General features: G+C 45.0%; 1 protein-coding gene and 1 long non-coding RNA gene across 2 annotated transcripts in view; one reads left to right on the top strand and one right to left on the bottom strand.

Annotated features, from left to right (window-relative positions):
* LOC119174058 (putative acyl-CoA synthetase YngI) overlaps nucleotides 1–21567 on the top strand; it is a 584783-nt gene that overhangs the window by 17798 nt on the left and 545418 nt on the right. The gene's annotated exons all lie outside the window — the stretch shown is intronic.
* LOC142817450 (uncharacterized) lies at nucleotides 69–8521 on the bottom strand. The gene is made up of 3 exons (XR_012895241.1): nucleotides 8432–8521; nucleotides 7807–7979; nucleotides 69–3454 (listed from the first exon to the last, which is right to left on the bottom strand). It is a non-coding gene; the product is annotated as an uncharacterized LOC142817450 (long non-coding RNA).

The following is a 21567-nucleotide window of genomic DNA, read 5'->3' on the forward strand; positions in this document are numbered from 1 at the left end:
ATATTTATTAAAAATAAATCTAGCACCAAGTCGCTGTATTTTTGCTATTTTATTGCAGTTTGTCTTTGTGTAAGGGTGCCAGACAATTTTAGAATATTCGATAATAGGTCTGACAAGGGTTTTGTAAGCAAGACACTTTATATCAGATGGGGCGGTATAAAGGTTACGTCTAAGGCTATACAGTGCCTTGGTAGCCCTGGAGCATACATTATCAATATGAGTGTTCCACCGGAGGTCAGGCGTGAACCATAACCCAAGATATTTATAGTTTTGTACACGCTTAAGGAAAGCATTGCCAATCTGGTAGTTGTAATCTAGAGGTGCTTTCTTTCTAGTTATAGTCATAAAGACTGTTTTTTCTGTGTTCAAACTCATTTGCCATTCTTCGCACCAATCCTTTATTCTTTGAAGATTGTTGTTTAGATTACCTTGGTCATGTTCAGTCTCGATTCTGCTATAAACAACACAGTCGTCGGCAAACAACCTTATCGGGACCGTAACCCGGTTTGGTAGGTCATTTATATATAACAAAAATAAAAGGGGACCCAGCACGCTCCCCTGGGGAACTCCGGAAATAACTGCAACTGCTCTAGACTGTTTATTTTTTATTTGAACAAACTGCTGACGGCAGCTGAGGTAGGATGAAAACCATTTTGTCAAGTTGTTATTTTGAAACGTTTTGTCAATTTTAAACAGGAGCTTTGTGTGCGATACTTTATCAAATGCTTTTGCGAAATCCAAATATACCACATCAGTTTGACCACGCAAATTGATAGTTTTTGAAAGATCATGAACAAATTCGATTAACTGTGTAGTTGTAGATAAGCCTCGGCGGAAGCCATGCTGCTTCGAAAATAATAAGTTGTGCGTATCAAGATAGGACATCAGGTGTTTGTTAATAATGTGCTCGAGTATCTTTGAACAAGTATTGATAAGCGAAATAGGACGGTAGTTGCGCTCGTCCCGTGAGGAGCCACTTTTGTGAACAGCGGTAATTTTAGCCCGCTTCCACGCTAGTGGAAAAGAGCCACTGCGCAGGGACGACTGAAATATTTTTGCAAGGAAGCGAGCCGCCCATTCAGCGTATCGGTACAGAAATTCGTTTGGTATACCATCAGGGCCGGGGATTTTTCGTGTATTTATATTAAGTAAAAGATTTAGGACACCCTCTTCGCTAATTACCACATCATTGATCGGCCGCTGCAATGATGACGTAGAAAACTCGGGCAAAATGCCATTATCATGAGTAAACACAGAAGCAAAAAAAGAATTGAAATCATCAACACGTTGTTGAATAATTTCAGGTGGCCTCGGGGAGCTTGCTGGGGTAGTTATAAAGCGCCAAAACCTTGAGGGGGCTTCCTTCAAGTATTTCGTCAATGTCACATTGAAAAACCGATCCCAGGATTGTTTAATCAGACGTTTCAGTTCTTGTCTCATTGAAGAAATGCAAGCTGTTCCTTCAGGGGTACAATTTTTTGCACAAGATTTTTGTTTCCGTTTTAGTTTTCTTTTTGTCTGAATGATTTCTCTGGTAATCCAGGGATCGGTTTTACAAATGCGTTTTCTAATCCTGGGTACATAGCTCTCTATGCACTTCCCTACAACAATTGAAAAGAAATGCCATAGCCTATCAGTGCTGCAGTCAGTGTTGTAAAGGACCTGAAATTCATCAAAGGACCTTTCAAGATAGTCCAAAATAGACACATCATCTGCCGCCATAAAATTCAATAGAGTGCTCAATACATTTCAATACATTACAGTACAATTCAATACATTATATATTCATATAAAGCTGAGTGATAGTACCTTGCAATGGTATGACAACATACTATACCAGGGTGAAATATGAAAGAATAATTTTGAAAGGCGTAATTTATTGAACATTGCATGGAATATTTGTGTGGTTTTGTAAAGTAGTGCAGCCAGCATGCATAAAAAAAAGAAAAAGTAAACCAAAATATGAAAATTGGCCCTGTACCTTCATGTTTTAATGCAAATGTCGTCGAAAGACGATAGTTTTGCACCTGGAGAGAGTGACTAAAACGTTTATTTTGTGTTCTGCGCGACGAACTTGGTTAATTGTATTGTGGAGGCGCTGCATTATAGCGCCTCGATCCGTGCAGTGAAGGACAACGAGGACATCGAGGTACGTGAGACTCGAGGGCCATCTGGCAGTTATCTTCAAAAACAAAGGAAGGCATGCGTGCTTGACTCGGAGGCATTAAGGTGTAGAACGCAAAGTGACGGGCAGGTGCCGCCATAGTGTCGTCTTAGCAAAGCATTGGAAGCACTAGCCTTTTTGTGCACAGCGTCGCATTGTCAGCGCAGCGTGAAAAACGCTACGGTTCTTAGAATTACTTATCTTTTTCTTTTCTAGTATTAAAACACACATACAGAATATTGACAAGTTCTTATTGTGTCTCAGATATGCGCAATGATTACTTTTTAACTGACAATCACACAAGTATGAAGGCTGAAACTTGAGCAATATTGGTGGGCGATCCGGATGGGGCTAGATTTAGTCGTTTGGGGTATCGTTTTGACGGGCAAACAGACAAACAGACAAGAATAGGTTTTTTCTTTACGCATAAGTAGAGTGCCTCGAGGCGCTCGTCTGCCTCCATTTCGTTCAGAGTGGCGACAAGTGCGTCGTCTGCTACAGCGGTCGCCATTATTTGGCCCAATCCTCAATGCGCGATCCTAGCGCGCGTCTTCACGGCCTGTTGCTCTCTAGTAATGACACCTTGTGCTTGAACTGCCTTAAAAATGCAAAATCGTTCAGGAATATTGCTAGTTGCGAGTTTTAAGGAACGCACCTCAACAAGTAAACGAAAGTTTCACGCCCGAACGTGTTGCAGAACGTGTCGATCCTGACTGGCGGCCGGCCACTCGGCTGCTGGCTGCGCCTGACTGGGGCACAGCTGCAGACCTCACTATTCACGTTTGTACCATGTGGGTTGATACGTTCATGCGCTTTTTTTTAAGCACTACAGGCTAGCTTTATGAAGCAAGCTAGAGATGCATAACACTGTGCATTGGACAACAGTAAGGAAAAGGTATAATTGCGTTAACTATAGGAAGGATAAGCGGTGAAACAATACACCTACCTGTAAGGCACAGAATATGTGCTTTTATAAATGTCTGATGTCGGTCCAGCTCGAATTCTCGAGGTCAGTGGCGCAGTAATTAGACGCGCATTATCAAATCCCCGCATTTCTTAATGTGAGCGCGCAATGCATATAGTGAAGCGTTGACTAGCAAGAAACGTTAGAACATTAAGAAACCATAGAATATCCACAAAGTGGATGATGATGAGTGGGGCGAGGCGTTGTCCGCCTGTCCAATCCGTCTTTGCGTCCGTCCGTCGATCCATCTGTCCATGTGTCCGTCCGTGTGTCTGTCTGCCTGTCTATATGCGGTGCTGGCTACGCCGGAGGGACGCGGGGCTGCCCTAGAACATAAGGAGCTTTGTCAATAAAACGTGAAGACAGCGCCCCAAGATTCCCTGCAGCGGTGGTCTCGTGGCTACGGTACTCGGCTGTTGACCCGCAGGTCACGAGAATGAATACCGCCTGTGGTGACTGCATTTTAGATGTATGCAAAATTTCTCTAGGCCCATGTGCTCAGATTTGGGTGCACGGTAAAGAACCCCAGCTGTTAAAACTTTCGGAGCTTTCGACTATTGCGTCTCTCGTAATCATATGGTGCTTTTGACACGTTAAGCCATTGGCTCCCACATATTGGACGTTTAGATGAGATATGGAGCGGGAATAAACTAAAATGAAATATATTGGAGCACGAAAGCTCTGTTCCTTTCCTAGTTTCAAACTCCCTCAGACAGGTTTTCATTTGTACCTGCGAACTGCGCTATTAGCACCAATTATAATCAAAATAGTTTTAGGTCAGCTTGGATGTAACTATACATATGCAAATGAGGTTCTGTGCAGATGTAGGCAGGCGATGTATGGTCATGTTGGCGCAATAGATAATTTTAAAGCAATCACAGAACCGTACGCGGGTGTGCGACACTATGGGAAAACCCTGTATGGTGAGTGTTCTGGCTTTTCCATCGCCTTCTTCGTGTTGTTGCCGTGGGATCGAATGAAAGAAAAGCAACCAGTAAAATAAAATGTCGCCGCTTTCACTGCAAATAAATTTAAATACCACAAATGTCGGAATGCACTTGCACGTATCTCTACGCATCAAACGCGAAAAGTATCGGTGTATATTATTTAGTGCATCATATTGAGTCAGTGTATATATACATATACACCAACTGTTGTGTTGGTGGGGCCCTTGTGTTGGACTAACTGTGGCATACAGTCAATTGACGACCACATTGTTCTATTGTACAACCAGATTCCGGAAGTAATTGAATATGCCAGGATGGCTAATAACGATAGAGAATTTCGGAAGCGAATAACGATTGTAACAATCTAAACACACTTGTAGGGTGCATGTGTTGAAGATGGGCTTGGTATGAATAATATCTTTTGTAATCATTGTTTTTAAATGCGAAGCATATCTTAGCGAACTTCAGCGACTTTCAGCGTATCTATCTATCTATCTATCTATCTATCTATCTATCTAGCCGCTTATGTTTCGATGCTCTCGTGGTCACCCCTTTTACTTGGTGGTAATTAAAATTATCATGGGAGGCTAATATGGTTTCACAAATATGACGCACTTGTCAAGACATGGATTATGTCACAATCGCCGAACTCTTCCCGTCAGACAGTGACACATATCCATTGGCGGGTATGCGCCACTGCTATGCCGGTATGTGTCACAGGTGATTGATTGATTTGTGGGGTTTAACGTTCCAAAACCACTATTTGATTATGAGAGACGCCGTAGTGGAGGGCTCCGGAAATTTCGACCACCTGGGGTTCTTTAACGTGCGCCCAAATCTGAGCACACGGGCCTACAACATTTCTGCCTTCATCGGAAATGCAGCCGCCGCAGCCGGGAATCGAACCCGCGACCTGCGGGTCAGCAGCCGAGTACCTTAGCCACTAGACCACCGCGGCGGGGCCTGTGTCACAGGTGATTGACGCTTAGTATCTACCTAGGAACAACGAGAACACGCAAGGGCAATTTTATCGTGCGAGCGTTAACCGCCACCGGTAGCATTGACCAGACGAATGCAAAGATTAAATATCAGGGTCCCATATGTAATCTGATTCAACTGTTCTGCGTAGCAATAAAGTATTTTATAACATAGCTACGCAAGGTCTTGGAACTACTTTTCAAATAGACGCTAATCTTCGTGAAACGTCAATTGCAGTTGGAGTTATGCCTACCCAAGTTTATATACATTACATATGTACTTCTTTGATAAAGCTGTCACGTTGAATTAACGTCAATTGTGGTTAGTTGCCATGCGCTGAAGTTTATTCATGTAGCAGTGTACATGGTCAGCATCCTGAAGCAGCCCTTCATTTCCGCTTCTAGGGTTGCTGATACGCATGTTCCAGTTGGCATTGTTGCGCAAGTGCAAACAACTGGCTATATAAACTTCTGCTACTTTTCAACATTTGTCTGTGCGTGCAACATTTTATATATATTTAGCATAAATTCATGACGTGTCACTCAATGAAATAATTTCAACACGGTAACCTTCCCTCCGCATGCTTCACATAACGTGGATTCCCAGTCACGGGGGATCTGCTCAAGTTCTACACTTGTTTTTCATATTGCACTCAATTTGTATGAATTTTCATATGTTCATAGTGCTGATATTACCTTTTGTATTCATTGCTAAAGAACAGCTTTGTTTTAATATTTAACAGATTTTTTTGCTGTTGTTGTAATGTTTCTGGTTTATTTATTATTTATATGTATGTCTTTGAATATATCTATGTAGTGTTTTGCTGTACCTGCCCGAGGTGCCTCACGAAGAGTGGGCCAGTCAGGAGACACTCTCTCCTTTTGTTGTTCATAAAAATTTTGTGAAAATGCCCCAAATAACTAAGTAAGTAAATAAATAGGTAAACAAACATTACTGGGGGGTTGTAAACGGCATGTAGCAGTTAAGCGGTATGCGAGTTATCTCGGGCCGACACATGCAATCAGAACCTACTATCGGGAGCAATGTGAACTTGAACAGCGAACTTACTATTTGTAGTTATTTCTCCGCAAAAAAAGTACAACTCGAAGCAAATCGTTGCGGTTAATTATAGACGTGACAATTTCATAATAACATCTTCATGAACAAAACTAAACAAAGTTAGGTGTCAGGAACAGCGAAAGTACTATTTCCAAGCATAGCCCAAAAAGAACACCACATTTTTGATAATGATTCAAATAGCATGAGAACACTTGAGGTTACCAGTTATTTTAACGTTCGATCATGTTAAGAAGCAACAAGTACGCGCACAAACACAAAGTCAAAACCGCGCACATAACTAGTAATAGTCTAATCTGTGACTGTGTTACTAGCAATATACATGGCATTTCGAAAATTGCCCTCAAGTACCCAGCGTAGCAAAAGAAAGATTATAGGAAAAGCCACAAAGTTTGCAATATTCACGCTAAGTACACGAGAGGCATTCGACGGCTGCAACCTGTCCCTCTTTAATCTCATTGTCAATAAAGGTTCTCTTTTAGGATCGCTTGGAAAAAGAAACACCTTCCATTCAATTCTAGAATGGTTCGTGCACTGTGTGGCACACAGCATGCAGTTGCGGCATTTGCGGTATTTGCGACAAATTAGACGAGCGAAAACGCATGCATGAGGCACCGCGTGCACGTTTAAACAAGCGCGGCGTGAGCCAAAACAAGGTGGACGTGCGCCACGAGGTGACGTCGGTCCTTTCAAAGAATGACCAGACTTCGAACACTGGCGTGTGCATCGAGACATTCTACCCATAAGCATTTTAGGAAATGATGTAAATAGCAGCACAGAAAAGATTCACCAACCAAAAGGTAATAATGAACATAGTATAGAAACCTTTTAGGGGCGAAGCTTCTTATGGCGTGGCTCGTGCGTCCTTCGTTGTCATTGTGCGTAACCCCCTCTCGATGGACGCACGGACTGACAGACAGACAAGCAGACAGGCGGACGAACGGACGGACGTACGGATGGAAGCATGGACAGCCACACAGATGAACGAACGGACGGACGGATGGACGTACGATTGGACGCTCGGACGCATGGACGAACAGAAGCAAGAACGAACGTACGGATGGAAGCACGGATGACGCTTCACCACACTCATCATCATTCACTACGTGTATATGCTGTGATTTCTTTAACTGTCGCATTAACGCGCACAATAAAATTTACTTCGTCTAAACTAGAGTGAAGCCCTCACATCCTAATATCTCATGCTATCCGAATAAGTGGAAGCAAACCTTACAGCTTTAGGAGTTAAAAAGCATTGTTTTTTTTTGTCCTTAAACATTGGTACTTCACTGGACAATACGGGCGTTAGAAGTGACATTTGTCTGTTTAGTACGCTTTTCTATCACCTACGCTTCGTCAGTGAGTAGAAGTTGTTCGTAGGTTGAATTAAAATAGCAGATCCAGATCAAGTTTTTCCCCTCTGCGCGGAGCAATCTCATTCCAATGGCGGATTGGGAGAGTGAATTGTGTGTTCCAATAGTAGATTGAGAGCAACCGCAGATCAGGGATTGCTCCGTGAAGCAATATTTCTTGCTCCGTCGAAATTAGTGGATTTAACCAGAAGTTCAAGTGACGTATTCTGTGCGCCCGCCTTTCATCAAATCACCGGTGGATGTCCGGAAACGCTTTGCACTCTCTCGCAACCTCTTGTGCTCCCTCGCTAGATTTTCGCTCACCAATAGCTCCCGTCGAGACGCTCGGGTTCCAATCGCCGATTTAGCGAGAGCAATCCCACTCAGATCTGTGCGCTTCATTCGCAATCCGGTCCAACGCTCGGGTATACCATTGGAATTCAACATGAATGTACTCGTCCTTGGGAGGTGCACTCGTGGAAGCTGGCCAGGCACACCTACGTGGCAAATAAAATTCACTATTTCGGCAGCTCCCAACAACCACAATTCTCGGCATTGGACTGCTTCTGCAGAATTTGCAACCGCGGATACTCATGTATTTTAACGCAAATCATTTTTATTACTTTCGCTGTGAAAAAAAAAATACGCCAAACCCCAATTTGACTTGTCTCGCATATCACCTCACTACGCGACCCTGCTCTAATGTCACGGCCGAATGCCTTTCTTGGTATTAGGATCACACGCATTCAGCTAAGAGAAGATAATGGGACCAAAGTTTGATAACACATTGTTTAGATAATACAAATGAAAAATAAGGAAGTGCTAAAAGCCTCACATATCATTGGGCCCCGAAATTGATATGTGAGGAACGTAGAAGGACTCACTAAAATTTACTAAATGTCATAAACACAACGTTCAAATCCCCGTTAGTATTCTCGGCAGCGCTCACCTGGGATCAGCTTGTATGATATCTTGATTAACCAAAACAACACCTTACGAAAACGTTTGCTCAGCGCGACTCACAGAGACAGAGTTTGCTCTACACGAGAGCAAGTCAGTGTGAGTCGACTCGGGAAAGAGTTCACTGACCTTTTCTCAGAATTATCTACGCTGTAAACACATACTGCAAGAGGGAACTACAGCGCGAAAAACTAGGACGCAGAAAAGAGCAGAACCAACACGTGTTCTGAACTAACAATTGTCTCTTTATTGCCAAGGCAATATATCTACAAGAAAGCAGCCCTCCCGCTTGCGTGAAATCTCACAGTCAGAGCGAAGGCGAGGGAAGCATCTATTTAGTTGTGATATACTGGCGATAGCAAACAGCGCCTTCCAAATACGTGATCTTCATTCTTTTGAGGAATGATGATTGCAGCTTTTACCTGCAGCTGTCCTTCATCAAACTATTGATGAAAAAAATATTAATATTATTATGCTTACACACGATAAATCTTTTTTTTTTTGTTGGTAGCGAAAGCTTTTTCTATCAAGCGTACGTTTCTTCCCGATGCCTGCTCAAAATGCAGCAAGCGCAAAAGATTGGAGAGCGATCGCTAGCTGCACAATGCAGAGCCAAATCGCTCCCTTGCTTCGGGCGAATATTTTTGTTGTGCTTCCCGGGGTGAGTTTGGAGGCACCGACAAGTCTGTCCGATGTACGTACTTAGGCTGGAAAAAAAGATACGTGGTGTAAAACACCTTCAATGCATTATACAAACTGATGGGTGTGTTTTGTGCTGCACAGGGCTTGTTTGGGTCCTTCAATATGAGCAACTCTGTTCATTTGGTCCAGCATATTAGTGGCCGAAAATGTCGCAGATTGTGCAAACTTGTGCATAATAAAGACTAAACAATACCCTGTCCAACACAAAACAACGTCACCAGCTTTTAAAGTGAACTGCGGGTGTTGTGTGCTAGGTCCCTTTCCCTGCAGAAGTACGTACATTTGCAAGAATGGTCGATGCCTCTAAACTCATCGCAGCGAGCACGACAACGAAAATCGTAAGAAGCAAGAGAGCAAAGTGATTTGGCACTGTGCAGCAAGCGATTGCTCTCCAACATTTTGCGCTTGCAGCATTTTGAGTAGGCATCGGGAGGAAACTGTTCGCTTGATAGAAAAAGCTTTTGCTACCAACAAAAAAAGAAAGATTTATCGCGTGTAAAGATGCCGTTCTCCCTCCTCAAATGAATGGAGATTATTTCTGCAGGGCGCTCATTATTATGACGAGTTTCAACCCTATAAAATACAGGCTCTCATCGTCTTTGCTTTGATTGTGAGGTTTTGTGCCAGCGAAGAAGGCTAAATTTTGTTTATTTATTGACTTCAGGCAAAAATAATGCGGTGCTTAGCTGAGCGCTCACCTTGGCTTTGTTCCTTTCTGCGTTATTCTTTTTTGCGTCCCCCCAATTTAGGTATGCTAACACCAAGTTGTCCCACGTCGTGCTTCCTTGCGTACTATAAGATCTATACAAATTTTATTTATCACACCAGGCTGAGTGTTCATACACGACCTCCTTTTAAATGTCAAGCATTTCTTAGCGATCTTCGGCGACATCTATCTATCTATCTATCTATCTATCTATCTATCTATCTATCTATCTATCTATCTATCTATCTATCTATCTATCTATCTATCTATCTATCTATCTATCTATCTATCTATCTATCTATCTATCTATCTATCTATCTATCTATCTATCTATCTATCTATCTATCTATCTATCTATCTATCTATCTATCTATCTATCTATCTAGACGCCTAGGACTTTTAGCTCTTCTGCCCGTTTCGATAATGGTATCAATACCAAATTTAGTGTGGATTAACATGACTGCATAAAGAACATGTGCGACTAGTCATCACATGAATATCATAATATGTATGTCATGAATGTTATGATTCACATTTCATGGTCTTGCTGCTCTTGCGGTGAATTCATTCACATGACATGTTGCGAAACTGGTACGGTATGACATGACTGCATAGCGAACACAAGTGGCAGACCCTAACGTGGAAAAGATGGCATGGATGTCATGTGTGACGTCCGCGCAAACACGGACTGAACTCTGGTCCTTTCAAGACTTTTTCGCTCGTTTCTTAAACCCACGCATAAAAAAAAGGAAAAGAAAACCTTCGGTGTAACGAATGGGCATTCCGGAGTGGAGCACCGGAAGGAATAATTCTAGTGTTCTCGCCCCCCCCTCCCTGCAAACACGAGGACCAGGCGGCGCGTTGTCGTCTACGGACAGTGTGACAGTGTACGGTGGAGGTAATCCGCGCGCACCCTTCAGATTTGTGGCGTGGGGGAACAGGAAGGGAGGTGGCAAATTGAGACTTTGCGCGGTTTTATTAATGATTGACTGTATCATTTGTGTCGTCGTGTGTTTACTCTGTATTGAGGCACCCTTGTATTGTCACAGTTACTTCGCTTATGTATCCTGTTCCGCGTGTCGCGAGTATTTGCTGATGTGTTACAATGTCGTGTAATAGAGATGTCGTTCACGGACAGTATGTGTGTACGCCATTTGCACTTGCTAATAAATTAAATGAATCAGTAAACTGAAACAGGTCGCAGCGTCGCTTACTCCCCGGCCCCAGCACGAATCCCTGTTTGTGAGAAGTGATTGAGACACATAGCCAAGAGGGAACCAGAAAGACAAGGGGTTGAGTGGTCTTCCCTCTCTTTGGTAAACGGTGGCTTAGCGGGGGACGTCTCAAGTGGTGGCAGCGGTGGGATTACTGCTGGGGCAACGGTACGAGACTTCACCCTCGTACTAGGGAAGGAGAGGCGGCAAAATGAACGAACAGGCTACCAAGATGACCGACAGAGGCGACCCACTAGAAATGAACGCGGTAATTTTAGCGGGCTTGGTTCCATCATTTACGGGAGGTGATACGGGCCGGGATATTGGGGTCTTCTTGAAAATTTTGGAGCAGGTTGGTCGCTTGGGTAGATGGCGGGATAGTGAGCTGGTCTGCATAGCACGATGCAAGATGGTAGGCGCGGCGCACGATTTTGCGTGGTGGGATGATGGCGTCGCTGCGGCTTCGACTTTTTCTGAGTTTAAATATTTGGCCCTCAAAAGGTTCGATACGGAGCCACTTATCTTTAAAACGGAACGGTTTTTAAACGCGAGGCAGAAGGAAGATGAGGAGGTGAGGTCATTTGCAAGTCGCTTGCGCATCCTCGGCACCGCCACCCTGGCGAGCTCCGATAGTCAGGATCCGGTGAAAGCTTCACTGCGCCGCGTAATTGTAGCCGAACAATTGCCCTCGCAATTTTTATTAGGCCTGAGGGATCCGGTCCGCAGATTTGTTCTCTCCCGAGACCCAAAAACGTTTGACGAGGCCATTGCCATAGCGGTCAAGGAGGAACAGAATGAGAAAGTGTCGAGGAACCATTCGTTACCCATTCGATACGTAGAAGAGGACACGGATGTTCATGAGATGCATAGCCGCCTTGACCGCTTCGAAAAACTTGTGGAGGGCTTGGCAGTACGCAATAAGGTGAAACAGAATTGGCAGGAAATCCCGAAGCAGCTGCCTTATCCCAGCGGGTGCTATAACTGTGGCAGGTTTGGTCACTTTTGGCGAGAATGCTATCGGTAGTGGCGACGAAAGTTGAATTCGACGGGTGGCAGCCGCATTCACAAAGACAAGGAGATGGTGACAAAATTCGAATCTGGAATTCTAGACGCAACTCCTCCTCACGATGGTGACGCGCAGAGGTCAATCGCGATCGTAATTATTGGTGAGGAAACAAGCTCCGTAAAAACGAGTCGCGGCTCGCCGTGTGTGGATGTGGTTAATGTAATTTCCGTGATCGAGGAGGATGTTCCGCCATTGGGCGAGTGTGTGTTTGGGGGGAACGCTGGCACGCCGGTGCCACTGGGTGAAACAAAAGTTGTCGAGGTTGCAAGAACGGACAGAGACGGTTTAGCTGCGGTTTCTATCTCGAAGGTCCCACGAGACCATGAGGCATTACCAGTAGGAGTAACAGAGATGGAGTTGGACGAGAATGAATTTTCTGAGGATGCAGTTGTCGGAGTCTTGGCCGACAAGGTTGTAGGCCGTACGTTAGAGGGAGTATATGAGATTGAGGAATGCCTAGATCACAACGGGGTAGTTTTTGTGGGGCCAAAAAAGAACTGCAGCACACTTGATGTACACCGCAGCAGACCTCGGCATGCGCAGTGGTGGTCTTGTCAGCTAGCTTCGCACATGACTCACTTCGCGACTGAGTTGAGTAGGGGGAAGTTCGGACCATCCAACGAGGGTCCGGGACTCGGAGTCGGGGAAGAGGTCTGCATAGGGGTAGACGCTGAGTGCTCGGGGATCGGCTAGGGTCATAAGAGTCCGCAATGTTGTATGCCATTTTATGTCCTATAATTTCTACTCGGTCATTGTGCATGTGTGGAATGAAAGCGTATTGAAATGTGTGTATCCTCTGTTTGGTTGTGCCGAGAGTGGACAGTGCAAGCAAAGTGTGTGTTGTGCTCGCATGGTAGTGAACCTTCCGCACACATGACTGAACGCTGCGTGCCAAACCATCCGACGAGCAGCCGTGACCGGTGTGCGTCTTGTCCACGCGTCATCCACGAGTTTCTGCGGTGATTCTGAAGGTTTCAAGTGTGTTGTGCGCGGTAGAAACACGGAATCAAACGGCTTCGTGGTGGGTGATGATTCAGCGACAATCACAGATTGGTTCCTTTCGGCGACGAGCTGCCGCCAGGGCTGAATCACAAGTGTGCTGTGTTCGCTTACCGTATTCCTAGGACTGCCGCAATGTCTCAATTTCGCTGCGCAACCCGAAGGTGCTATGCGCCCGCGTTTCTCGGGTTTGCATTTCCCCGCTGGGAAAATTCTTCTGCAAGATGAAGGGATTGTGACGTCCCCGCAAACACGGACTGAACCCTGGTCCTTTCAAGATTTTTTCGCTCGTTTCTTAAACCCACGCAAAAAAAGGAAAAGAAAACCTTCGATGTAACGAATGGGCATTCCGGAGTGGAGTATCGGAAGGATTATTTCTACTGTTCTCACCCCCCCCCCGCGCGCAAGCACGAGGACCGGGCGGCGCCTTGTCGTCTACGGACAGTGTGACAGTGTACGGTGGAGGTAATCCGCGCGCACCCTTCAGATTTGTGGCATGGGGGAGCAGTAGAGCACCTTTTGTTGGTTCGGGGAATGCGACCCTGCCGCAGCGCCTGTGCCGGGTCCGGTCTGACTTCTGTCAGCCTCCGTGGCTCCAGGACTCATTACTGCGTTCTGCGCGGATGGCCATCCGCGGCGTTGAATGACGAATAAGCGGCGGCTACGGAGAATTTCGCGGGAGACACCGAGCTGCATGGAAACGTTGAGACTTGGTCTGGACATCGGCTCATCAAGTACCGGAAGCATCGGGACCATTGTTCGCCCCTAATTAAAGTGTCTTCGGACGGCTCGCCCATCTCTCTCCCGGAGGCTTGAGTTTGAACATTGTTACTTGCTCGGCTTTGCTAGGGAGAGGGTTTTCCACTAGTGCGGGCCGCGGGGGCGGCCGTCGAAGATGATACACTCCGACTGACAAGAAAACATGCCGCGTCGATAGTGGCGATTGGTTTGGTGCCCTGGTAGGGCGGAGTCGGGTCCTACAAAAAGGGACTACGAGACGATACGAGGGAGTCAGAGAGACGATGCGATGAGCTCGTGATGGTAGAGAGACGAAATCGAAAAGGAAGATAACGGTGTAAAGAGATAGCGATGAGAGGTGATGAGATGACGTCTCAAAGGCAAGGACGGTACGATGAGGAATGAAAGTTAGGGATAGGAGGCGAGTGAATGGAACGTTACGAAAGAGGGCTATGATGGAAATCACTGAGAGGCACGACGAAGGCGACGATGACGAAGACTATGAAGACGCTGACGAAGTGGACAATGACCCCAGGAAGAAGCCCTGAGCCCCGACTCGAAGAACCAGCTCCGAGGCCCCCGTCAACATGGACCTTTCGTGAGACGGACTTTATACACCTTATCTAGATTAGCTTTGCGGGAAGGGAGGTGGCGAATTGAGACATTGCGCGGTTTTATTATTAATGATTTTGTCATTTGTGTCGTCGTGTGTTTACTCTGTATTAAGGCACCCTTGTATTGTCACAGTTACTTCGCGTGTCACGAGTATTTGCTGATGTGTTACAATTTCGTGTAACAGAGATGTCGTTCACGGACAGTATGTGTGTACGCCATTTGCACTTGCTAATAAATTAAATGAATCAGTAAACAGAAACAGGTCGCAGCGCCTCTTACTTCCCGGCCCCAGCGCGAATCCCTGTATGTGAGAAGTGATTGAGACACATAGCCAAGAGGGAACCAGATAGACAAGGGGTTTAGTGGTCTTCCCTCTCTTTGGTAAACGGTGGCTTAGTGGGGGACGTCTCACATGTAACCACGTGACTACATGTCGCGCTAATGCTGCGCGTATGGCCGTCTCGCTAGCTTGACATATACAAAATTTGGTGTTACGGGACGTGAATGGATCCCGGAGGTATGTGGCTGGTGCAATCATTATTACCATGAGATGCATGGCTTGTTACAACATGACTACATCCCACACTCATTATATGCTCGCGGCCGTTTAGCTGGCTTCACATATACAGATTTTGGTGTTACGTGACGTTAATGAATGAAGAAGGTATGTGACTGGTGCAAACATGATAATCTTTACATTCTTGTCATTTAAAAATATGACCACAAACCACGCTCATGATGCTCTCGCGCCCGTTTCGCTGGCTTTACATAAACCAAATTTGATATTGCGTGCCGTGAACGGACACCGAAGGCAAACGACATGTTCTAACATGATAGTCATGATATGCGTGCCTTGTAAGAGGACTGCATGCTACGCTCATAGCCTGGCCGAGATCGTTTCCCTAGATCCTTATATAGCAAATCTTGTATCATGTGACTTCAATACACGACGAAGGTAAATAATACCTCCAAACATTATAATCATGATATGCGTGTTATGTCAAACATGACTACATGGTACGCTCTTAGCGCGCTCATGGACGTTTCTGTCCCCTGCGTATACCGGTCATATTCGCATGATCCGCGTATTGCCGTAACGATTCCAAGTTGCAGTGTTTGTAAGCCTTGAGCTGCACGCCGCTCCTAACAGAAACAGGAAATTGTTTTTGGCGCAAAGTTGAGGAAACGTAAATGAGCTCTCTCGATCGCTTCGCAAGGTTTACCAGCGGAGGCGAGAAAAAAAGCTGTCGTTCAATTCCGCCACACCGCATAAATGTATGTCTGGTCATGCTTATCCTTCTACTTACTTCAGGTAAGAGTTGGAATTGTTCCGAAGCTGAAATGCATAACCTCCAACCATACCAACTCAACGCGTCGAGAGCGGTCTCACCCAGGGCCCGGCCCAGCCTGTCGTGCCGGCCGTTTTGGTATATATGTCACCGGCGCTTCTTACTTCGTGTACACACGGCTTTAAAGTATGAAAATACCTGTAAAGTATAGTTTAGACATTCATAAACCTAAATAAACTGTTTTGTCTTGTGTCGATGTTCGCACAAGGAGCGCAGACGATCGAACGTCACGCTTTCAGCTACGCAGGTTGTCACCAAAAGCTACCGGCCGCACTTAGCGGGTACTTCTCTGACTGATATGTAACAACACACAATTTTCAGTTGGTAATTTGGTTCGCCTTCGTGAACTGTTTCCTATAGCATACGTTTTCAGCGGATTGCATTGGTATTTCCGTGGTTGTTTTTTTAATTGTTGGTATTGATGTACTTGAATATATCCGTACACTGGCACGCCAGCTATCTATCTATCTATCTATCTATCTATCTATCTATCTATCTATCTATCTATCTATCTATCTATCTATCTATCTATCTATCTATCTATCTATCTATCTATCTATCTATCTATCTATCTATCTATCTATCTATCTATCTATCTATCTATCTATCTATCTATCTATCTATCTATCTATCTATCTATCTATCTATCTATCTATCTATCTATCTATCTATCTATCTATCTATCTATCTATCTATCTATCTATCTATCTATCTATCTATCTATCTATCTATCTATCTATCTATCTATTTATCTATCTATCTATCTATCTATCTATCTATCTATCTATCTATCTATCTATCTATCTATCTATCTATCTATCTATCTATCTATCTATCTATCTATCTATCTATCTATCTATCTATCTATCTATCTATCTATCTATCTATCTATCTATCTATCTATCTATCTATCTATCTATCTATCTATCTATCTATCTATCTATCTATCTATTTATCTATCTATCTATCTATCTATCTATCTATCTATCTATCTATCTATCTATCTATCTATCTATCTATCTATCTATCTATCTATCTATCTATCTATCTATCTATCAGCCTACGCTTTTAAACTCCCCTGGCCGTTTGAATAATGGTATCAATACTGAACTTGGTATGACATAACATGGCTGTACGTAGAACATAATAAACTTTTCATAAGGTAAAAATAATGACATGTATGTCATGAATGTCATGATTTACATTTCATGGTCTTGTGGCTTTTGCGGTGATTGTGTTCACATGACATGTTGCGAAACTGGCTTCGTATGTCATGATTGCGTGGAAAAAACAAGCGACAGACCCTAACACGAAAATTATGGCATGCGTGTCATGTAGCAACATGACTACATGCCACGCTCATGATGCGCTCGCAGCCGTTTCGCTAGCGTCACTTCTACCAAATTTGGTATTACGGTACGCGAATGGATGACGAAGGTATGTGACTGGTGCAAACACAATAATCAAGAGATGCGTGTCATGTAACAACATGACTACATGCTACGCTCATGATGCGCTCGCGGCTGTTTCGCTAGCTTCACATGTACCAAACCCGGTATTACGAGACGTGAACAGATGACAGGTAAATGACACATCATAGAATGATAATCAAGGCATGCATGTCATGTAACAACATGACTATATGCCAAACTCATGATGCACTCGCGGCCATTTCGCTAGCTTCACATATGCCAAATCTGGTATTATGTGACGCCAATGGATTCCGAATGTATGTGACTGGTGCAAACATAATAATCATGAGATGCGTGTCATGTGAGAACATGACTACATGCCGCAGCAAAGGCGCCGCTATATTTCAACATGACGTGGTGCGTGTGCTCGCCGGCGTTCATTTCGTCGCGTCACACCAGCGTTGCCACGGCAGGCGGCGGTCCTGCCATATACTCACAGGCGCGGGCCGCGCTGTGTTGCTCTGATGCATGTTCGTTTCAGCACGTCCGGCATCCCTCCGCCACGAAAAGAGGGAGACGCAGTGTTGCCTGGGTAATGAATCGGCACGAAATGCAGCATGTCGCATTTTGCGCCGGTCGCCCTCTGGCCGTGCCGACGGGTGCTGGACGCGCTCAGCGTCAGACTATAAGTGTTCGCGTTTTTCTGACGTATCGTCGCTGTGCTCAGCGTGCGCGCGCGTCAACGCTACATTGGTGTATAATGGGCCCTTCTTGATGCACTCGCAGCCCTTTTTCTAGCTCCACACATACCAAATTTGGTGTTACGTGCCGTCAATGGATGACAAAATATATGAATGATGCAAACATGTTAATTCTGACACGCGTGTCATGCAGGAACATGACTACATAGCACGCTCATAGCGTGCTCGCAGCCGTTTCACTAGCTGCACATATACTAAATTTGATATCACTTGACGTGAATAGATGACGAAGGTAAACGACACATCCAAAGACAATTGTCATGACACGGAAATCATGTACGGCATTATGTACTTCCACCTCATGACGATGTGCCGATTTCAAATTTACACATACGTCTTTCTCATTAATGCTTTGCATGTCATCGATTCCCACTGTACTTGGGATCTGCCAATTTTTTAGCTTCTGATTTTTGTGGTAGAAGGCGGAAACATCACCACACATGGGTCAGTTATGATCAAAATAACATTTTAACGGCTATTAGACTCTTTCTAACTGAATATATACGATCTTCACAACGACCTCGGCACACGAAGTACGGCCGTAAGCCTAATGGCCGTTTCGGCTACTGCTTCGGCTGTCGTACGCGGAATGTCAACGAGCAGGACCGTGAATACTTTCAAACGAGTGACGAAATCTACAGTGCTCTGTGAGCAATTCAGATGCACGCTGTTTTCTACATGGGTATTAATAATGGTATAGCGAGTCACTGTGATTGCCGTAACAGATCTGTGAATACGCTAACAAGATTTGCTGCAAAACGTGCCAGATAGATGGATCCAAGGGAAGCCCTAAGTAATTATATGCTAGCATTCGCCTCTAAGGCCAGGGCGAGCACGAAGAAATAAAACTCTGCGTTTTTAAACCACGATAGTAAAATTTCGGATACGTGAATTTGTTTTAATATCAAGAAAAATACATTTACTCTTGTCTTTTAGGTATGTTGGAGCGGGTAGCATGTCACACTCGGGATGTGAAATGAATTGAAGTAGTGGGTTCAAAAATTTAAAAAAAAGTAAGTGCGCTGAAGTCAACTCCGGCGCACTTATTTTTGCTTCAATTTTTGCTATTTTCTTGTTTTCACTGGGCTCTTGTTTGAGCCTTAAATACGATGTGTGCATGACTGAAATTTTTAATAACAGTTTGAAAGCTAGATTTCGCGCGATCTGGGGGGGTGACAGTGTGTGGCCCCACACTAGTCCAGTAATTAGGTATGACGCATGGACAGTGCCACTGGGTTTTGCGATAGGGCATGATAAGCAAAACTGCTCTGCCACTACACTGTCTGCTTGAGCTAGTCCTTATCCACTCGCGCTTTACTCTTTCAGAGGAGTCACATCAGCACAAACCCGCGCAGTCATATTCTTTCGCTTGACGAGTGAGTTTCTCGCATGGCATTTGGACCATGCTTGTGACCACGGTTTCTGCGTTCAGCGGTAAAGATCAGCCGGCGGCCACTACCTCCAATTACTCAGGGCAGTCACCGTCATCACACAGGTGATTTTTCAATGCTGCTTCGGTGGAGAAGTCAAGAGACCGTGCTACCTCTTTGTAAGTGCTTGGCCTCTCAGAGCTTCCAAAGCATACCTTGTTGTAAACGGAACTACTACGATCCATGATTGACAATAAATCTTCCGCTTCAAGCTTCGCGAGACTTCTGCTTTTATAGCTGCCCACCTCTCTGCCTTCTTCTAACTGAGCTCATGGCTCTAAAGTAAAGCTATCGCGAGTCCCGAAGCTAACCTTGCAGTAATTTATTTCCTTCAGCAAGCACTACTATCCGAGCAAATACTCATCACTTGCTCGACCCTCTGCATGTTCAACTGCCCCTTTTCGCTACCGCAAACTTTAGTCGCCACTCGAGTTCCACCTTCTCTAATTTAAGCTGCCGCTTCTTATCGCGAGTCTCACGATCTAGCAGTTTTTTTTGCGTGTCTCTCGCTCGAGCTGCTCTACCCTATTCATAACCATTTCGAACATTTCTTTGTTTGCGTTCCGCTCTGCAGTCCATTGCTCTCGCTCTCACTCCATCCACTCCTCATACCATGCTGTGAACTCCACTCCCTTCAGTACCATTCTATACGCCATTTGCAGTAACTTCCACGTGTTCAACATGGTTTTCACCACGTCTAAAGATCAACCAGAAAAATAAACGGCTGTGTCCTGTCGCGGATGCCAATATGTCATGCAGGGAGCTTCTTTTTAATGTTTTAGTAAGACCTCTCTCGGTTCAAACCTCCGAGAGTCTTCATGATGGACAAACGCGTTTGTAACAACAGAAGCCACACAAAATATTTTTTAGAAAAGTAAAAACACAAAATGCCCCACAACACCGAAACACTTAATAGATAGTTGACTGGACGTGGTAGAACCTCCTTAATTAAAAACAAAACACCAATTCAGTTAATACCACTAAACTAAAGAGTCTAAATGCGGGTGAGCAGCGGATTGCTGAAAGATGACAGTTCGGTCTCACCAACTCGTTGACGGCTGGGTGACGCTTAGCAAGCCGGATCGCGGTAGCTCCGAATTTAGGTCGTGGGCTGGCTGGTGATGAGACAACGCTGGCTGCTTGCGATGCGTACTGAAACCAGACCGAAACGTGGTGGTTCTGGCTTTACGAGTGGGCACGGGCTGGTGGTTGGCGATGCGCGAACGCTTGCTGGTGGCGACGCATCGAGGAACCAGGGTCAACCTGGCCAGGCAGCTGGACGCACAGCTGCGACCCGTAGCCCAACAGCTGTTGCTCGCCTGTCGGAACTGAAGTTCGCAGGCCCTGGGCAGGAGCTCAGAACCGCATGGATAGGGTCCGCTCGAACGGGAACGTGACGGTAGGAGGCCCCGGCCGGTTGAAATCTTGGAGGCTTAGATACGGCACTCAACGCCCCATCTTCAGCGCCAGGTCTAGTGAAGACCTTGCTGTGCCAACGTCCCGTTCGAACTCACCTGCTCTTCGCTGCTTAGGCTTCCGCTGTCCCCGAAGTTCATTAATCGGCTTCAGTTCAGTTCAGTTCAGTTTATTTACCTTAAATGCCCTGTTTATAGGAGTTTTACTTGAAGGGTGGGGTTATGATACAATGAAAACACTACTTGAAAAATAAACATACTAGAAACAAAAACACGCTGTGAGTCATCAGGTCGTACCAACAATATCAACCGATTTGGCGAAATAGGGGACACTGCGGTATTGAACATATGGTTGTTATTTGTAGATACAACACGGTGGGGAAGGGTATTCCAATCTGACGCTGTTCGGCACTGAAAAAATGAGGTGGAGAATGTAGTTGTGTGTGAACGTGGTTTTAAAACCTGAAGCGGATGACCAGTGCGTTGTGATATCCTTGCGGGTGAAGCGATGTACGGTATGCTATTCAGCGAACTATAAAACAATTTATGGAAGAGACCAAGACTGTACAATGCCCGAGTGATTGTAATTCGGATTTTTCATTCTAGGCGGATATGCTTGCGTCATATGAGTACGAATAATGAATGTATCTTGCTGCACGATTCTGGAAAGATGTAAGTTGTTAACGAGGTATGCCTGATGCGCGTCCCAGATTGGTGA

The sequence above is a fragment of the Rhipicephalus microplus genome, chromosome 5 (genome assembly GCF_043290135.1).
Source record: "Rhipicephalus microplus isolate Deutch F79 chromosome 5, USDA_Rmic, whole genome shotgun sequence".
Lineage (NCBI taxonomy): Eukaryota > Metazoa > Arthropoda > Arachnida > Ixodida > Ixodidae > Rhipicephalus > Rhipicephalus microplus.